The sequence below is a fragment of the Dipodomys merriami genome, unplaced genomic scaffold, assembly GCF_024711535.1.
Source record: "Dipodomys merriami isolate MVZ:Mamm:240054 unplaced genomic scaffold, mDipMer1.0.p SCAF_248, whole genome shotgun sequence".
NCBI classification, from domain to species: domain Eukaryota; kingdom Metazoa; phylum Chordata; class Mammalia; order Rodentia; family Heteromyidae; genus Dipodomys; species Dipodomys merriami.
Window position 1 is genome coordinate 385,001 of NW_027203915.1, and position 5,522 is coordinate 390,522.

Genomic DNA, 5,522 nt, shown 5'->3' on the forward strand with positions numbered 1-5,522 from the left:
GTATTTGAGCTTCAGTTTGTGTGAACAGCCAAGACCAGTTACTGGATGATGGAAGAGTTGTGCTGGGGGCAGGGCACCTATGGCACCTTCTTTGTCCTGTGGCCAGAAATTCCCAGGGGCTGAGGCCCCTACTAGGCTGTCACTTGGAGCCACTGCTGGTCTCCTTCCCATAGGGATTCTGCAGAATATTGTGCCCGTGTGTATGTGTGTAGGGATGGCATTCATGCTATGGTCTCCTGCCACTCATTTATGCTCCTCTGGAGCCTCCATTCCCAGTGTGGAGGATAGCCAGAGAGAAATCTTTGAAATCAAAGGCACTTGGAGTAATGGCATAATTGCTCTGTGAAACCATTTGCCAAGTAATTATAGACTATTGTTCGGTTGATCTAGCTACTTTTTTTTATCCCTGCTAAATAATGAGGCTTTGCTTGGAGTGATGGGTGGGAGCAATCATACACACACACAGTTAGACAGAACAGAGGTCCCCTCTTTGCCACCCTTTTCTTTTCTACCTTCTTTAATGCAATAGCGGAGATGAAACAGCACCCCACCATCACCACCCAGCCCCAAGCCAGCAGGTGAGTGAACAGGCCCGTGGGGACCTCTGTGTTCTTACCCCTGCTAAGGGACATTTTTGGTATTAAAATGCACTTTCAAGAAACAGCAGCTGGAGACTTTGCTGAGACTGGCAGTTCCTGTAAGGATAGAAGTTCCTTGAGGCCCCGAGGTTAGAGTAATGAAACCCAGGATTTTTCTATGTTGCTCTTTTGAGCCTCTCCCTCCCCCACCAGTGGGCTTCCTTCTTCCTCTGCTCCTCCTCCTTCTATGCCCTGAGATCCTGTCCTTCATGTGCTCGCTGCTCACAGCAAGCTAATTCAGATACATAGTACAGTATTCACTTTTAAAACATGGTTAATAGAGCTCCATTAGGATAAATGAGGTCTGTGGAAAACCAGAGCACGCATTTCGGTGTCTGCTTAGCACATCCATTGTGTCCGGATGGGGTCCTCTGAGCCACTGCCCGGGGAGAAGGAGTGAGCTCTGCCCAGAAGAAACTCCATGTGCAGGGGTTGGCGATGGGAACCAGAGGCACAAAGGGGGGCTGGGACTGGGGTGGACTTGGTGGTCAGAGCCCATGGCTACAAACAGCCATCAGGGAAGATGGTCACCTGTTGGGGAATCAGAAGTGCTCTGGCCATGGCAGTGGGTCGGGAGTTGGGAGAGTGAGGTCATCGTGTGACAGTGGGTATAGAGTCTGGAGCACCGTGGCCGTGGCAGTGGGTAGGGATCGTCCTTCACAATGACCAGCAGGGCTCTGGCTCCCTACATCCTAAGAGTGAGGTGCAGCTGCTTGTCATCTGACCCCTCTTGAGACCATGGACCATCACCTGACCTCTCCTAAGACCAAGAACTGTCGTTCCACTTCAGAAGCCACCTCTGGCCAGATCTGAATGCACTGGTGACCAGGCCCTACTTTCCCTCTGCTCACCTCCTGTCCTTCTGCCCTCATCCTTCCTGTTGAACCTAAAGCAAACATCTCTCTCCAAAGATGGCCGAAGAAATACAAAAGAGCTGTCGTTATGTATTACCTGTAACAGTCCCCCATCTCTGCCCTTTGCTACACATCTTTATTTGGCTCAGAGGAGCAAGTGGCCCAATGGAATGTGGGGCTTCTGGTGCTGTGGCTTGGGGTCCCTTGCTCTGATTTAAGCACTGTGTGACCTTGGGAGATCCAGGGTCCACAATGACCTTCACACTTCATCCTTTCTCCTTCCTGGGAGCCAGCGCTCCACGGAGCCGCTTGCTGATGATGGTAGAATGGGCCCGGCTTGTCTCACTGCTTATGGTGACCCATAATGAGGGAAGGGGACCAGGGCTGTGCTTGATAGCACTCACTGAAAATCCAAGCACTTGCATGGCTGAGGCAGGAAGATCAAGAGTTCTAGGACAGTCTGGGCTACTTACAAGGTCTGAAAGGTCCTTGTTATGTCAGGGAGTCAGCTGAGCCTGCCTCTGGTCTGAACTATAGAGGATCTCTCAGTCACTGGAGCTTTCCTCCTCTTCCTGCTCCTCCTCCTCACCTCCCTTCTCCTGCTCTTACTCCTCTTCCTCTTCTTCCTGCTCCTTCTTCATGCCAGTGCCGGTGCTTGAACTCAAGGCCTGGGTGCTGCCCCTTAGTTATTTATTTCTTCTTTTTAATTTGGTCAAGGATGATGCTCTACAACTTGAGGCACAGTTCTACTTTCAGCTTTTTGGTGGTTAATTAGAGATAAATGTCTCATGGATTTTCCTGCCTGGGCTGGCTTCAAACCATGATCCTCATATTTCAGCCTTCTGAGTAGCTGGGATTACAGGTGTGAGACACAGATGCCCTGGCTGTGATTTGACATCTTAATGGAGTTGGTGGAAGGGTACTAACTACTTTTTGTTCTGATTTCTGAGTTTGACACTTTTATTATTTATTAAAAATGATACGATTTCCTTGTCTCAGCATTTCTCCTACTTCAGGGGGTCTATTTGCATTTGTAAAGTTCCAGAGTCCTTGTCAGTTTTCTTCCATTTGGAAATAGGTGCCAGGACCGTTGTTGCCTTATGTATGTCCCACATGTAGCCTCAGCTCTGAGTTATGATTCAACAGCTCATAAGGAGTAGAAACAATTTATAATGATGAGATTTATCATGGAAATATATGGCCACCACTTGTTAATGATGAGATTTATTGCAGTAAAATTTATCTGCTCAGTGTCTTTTTTTAGTAAGACCAGGGAGATTGCACAACTCTTACCCTTCTCAAGAAATCAAGCTGTCCCCTATCCTCAGTGAGGAGCCCAGGGGAGATGTCCAGGAAGAACATACATCGATCAAGACTTTCCAAGGGTACCTTAAATTGTTGTTTTTATTATATTTTGGTGGTACTAGGATTTGAACTCAGGGCCTCGCCTGCTAGGCAGATGCTCTACTTGAGCCCTGTTCCAGTTCTTACTGCTTAGGTTAAGGATGGGGTGTTTGCTTTTGAAATAGGGTATCATGTTGTTGCCAGGGCTGGTGTGAACCTCCTGTTTGTATGATACTCCCACATGCATAGCTGATACTCCCACATGCATAGCTGCCTCTACAACCTGCCTATTGATTGAAATTGTGTGGGAGTGTGTGTGTCTGAGCTAGCTTCAAATTGTGAGCCTCCTGATCCCTGTCTTTCAAGGAGGAGCTAGATCCCACCCAGCTGTGATGTCCTTGATTGCTGAACCCATTGGTAGAGCCAGAGCCCTCACAATCCAATCACTTATCAAGGCCCCACCTCCTGACAGTTCATTCAGCTATGATGTCATTGGTGGATGAGCCCATTGGTGGAGTCAGAACCTCTATAACCCAATCACCTCTCTCTTGTCTCCAGATGGCAGCAAGCTTTCAACCCAGGAGCCTTTGGACCATATTCATGATTCCCAGGTGAAGAAGATGACATAAAGGGATAGCAGGGATGGCTGTTTGCAGTCCTAATGGACCAGTTGATCAAATCAAGAGGACAGCAGAGATGGTGACTCAGAACTCTAAACCTAAGGAGTGAAAATACCTATCCTGGAACCATCCACTAACAGATTTTGTCTGAGTGAGAAGTTAATGTCTGCAGTGCCTAGCTGCTTTTATTGGGGATAGAATCATGTATTTGGGGCTGTCAGGGAGGTGGGCAGACCTATGGAAGATGAGGCACAGAAAACATGCCACTTGCACATTGCAAAGTTCAGGCCAATGGCTCCTCTTTCTCCTCTCATTGAGAGTCAGCCTTTGGAAATATTCACTGTCATCAAAAAGCCAGAAAATCCCCAAGCCAAAGCATTTCGACGCACTTCCAAATCTCCTCTATCAGGCTGTTTTTTTTTTCTTCCCATAACTATTAGCAGGTGTTTGGCTGTGTCCATTAAAAGCCATTTCGTGTTCCCTTGACAAAGGAGTTTTTTATTTAGTGCTGTAAGCTCAATAATACAGCATCTCATGAGAACTATTAAAATGGGAAATGTCTGCTGGGCTGACAATTGTGCTATCGATACATACCGAGTACTACATTGAGGACAGCCAAATGGACCAATAGCTCTTATGGAAAAGGCTTAGCAGGGGGCCCTGGCTGTGCCGCAGCTTCCGTGCTGGCCTTGGGGGATGCATTTGGAAGAGTCCTCCATAGATCCCCGACAGTCCTCCATGTCAAGTGGGGTGGAATATGGCTTTGGCTGCCTGAGCTGCTCAAACTCATGTTTTCCAGTGTGGTGGAGAGCTGTGTAGACTAAACTCCTCTCCTTGCCTTTTCAGGCAGGCCTAGAGCAGTTTCACTCTGGACTGCAGTGCCTGGGACTCCAGAACTGCAGACCCTCTTCCCCCTTACTTTCCACCAGTTTGTCATTGACTTGGCCCTGAATCTATAGGTTTTGTCATCTGATTCTTAATTGTTCCTAGGACTTTTCCTCCACTTCTGTCTACTGAACACCATTTTGTGTAAATCCTCTTTTCCATCCTCTTCATCACCACCCCCGCATCCCCCCCTCCTCTCCCATCGATAGGGCTTGAGAAGTCCTAGCCCTGATTGGTCAACTTGACTGGATGGAGAGACTTGGGGGAGACTGGGGAGGCTCACTTCTGCCCATGTCCATGATGGATTTTGAAATGATCCAATCACATCAGGGTGATGATTGTGGATGGATTCATCAGATCATGATCTGTGTAGATCTGTGATCAGTGTAGATCTGATCATCAGTGAATTCATCAGATCATGATGTGATCAGTGAATCTGATTATTGATGGATTCAGGATTTGATTAGACCCTTGGGAGCTGGTGGAAATGAAGGGGTCTGGGTGGAGGAAGTGGGTGGCTGGGAATGTCTCCTTGGGAGTTGTATCTTGCCTGGCCCCTTCCTGTTACTGCTTCTCCTCACTTCCTGTCTACCAAGACATGAAGTCCTCCCCCACCCAGCTGCCATGATGTTTGGGAACCTGATGCTGAGCAACCAGGGATGGAGCCCTCTGAAGTTGTGAGCAGGAGATACCATTATTTCTTCAATGTGTTTATCTCAGGGCTAATCACAAAGAGAAGAAAAATACCAAATTTCAAATATACACATTGATAATTCCCTGTGAAGAACTTACGTTTCAACCATTTATTTTGATCGGTCATGGGGCTTGAACTCTGGGCTTGGGTGCTGTCCCTGCACTCTTCAGCTCAAGGCAAGTGCTCTACCACTTGAGCCACAGCTCCACTTTTGGTTTTCTATTGGTTTATTGGAGATAAGAGTATCACAGACTTTCCTGCCTGGGCTGGCTTTGAACCTAGATCCTCAGATCTCAGCCTCCTAAGTAACTAGGATTACAGGTGTGAGCCACCGGCACCTGGCTCGAGCATTTTCATTTCACCCAGTGTAGAGCTCAGAGGCAATGATCCTCCTATCTATGCTTCCTCCATAGCTGTTATTATAGCTATCCATCATGATGCTCAGCTTGTTTTTGCCCTGGTTTTGCCTCAAACCACACTCCTTGAT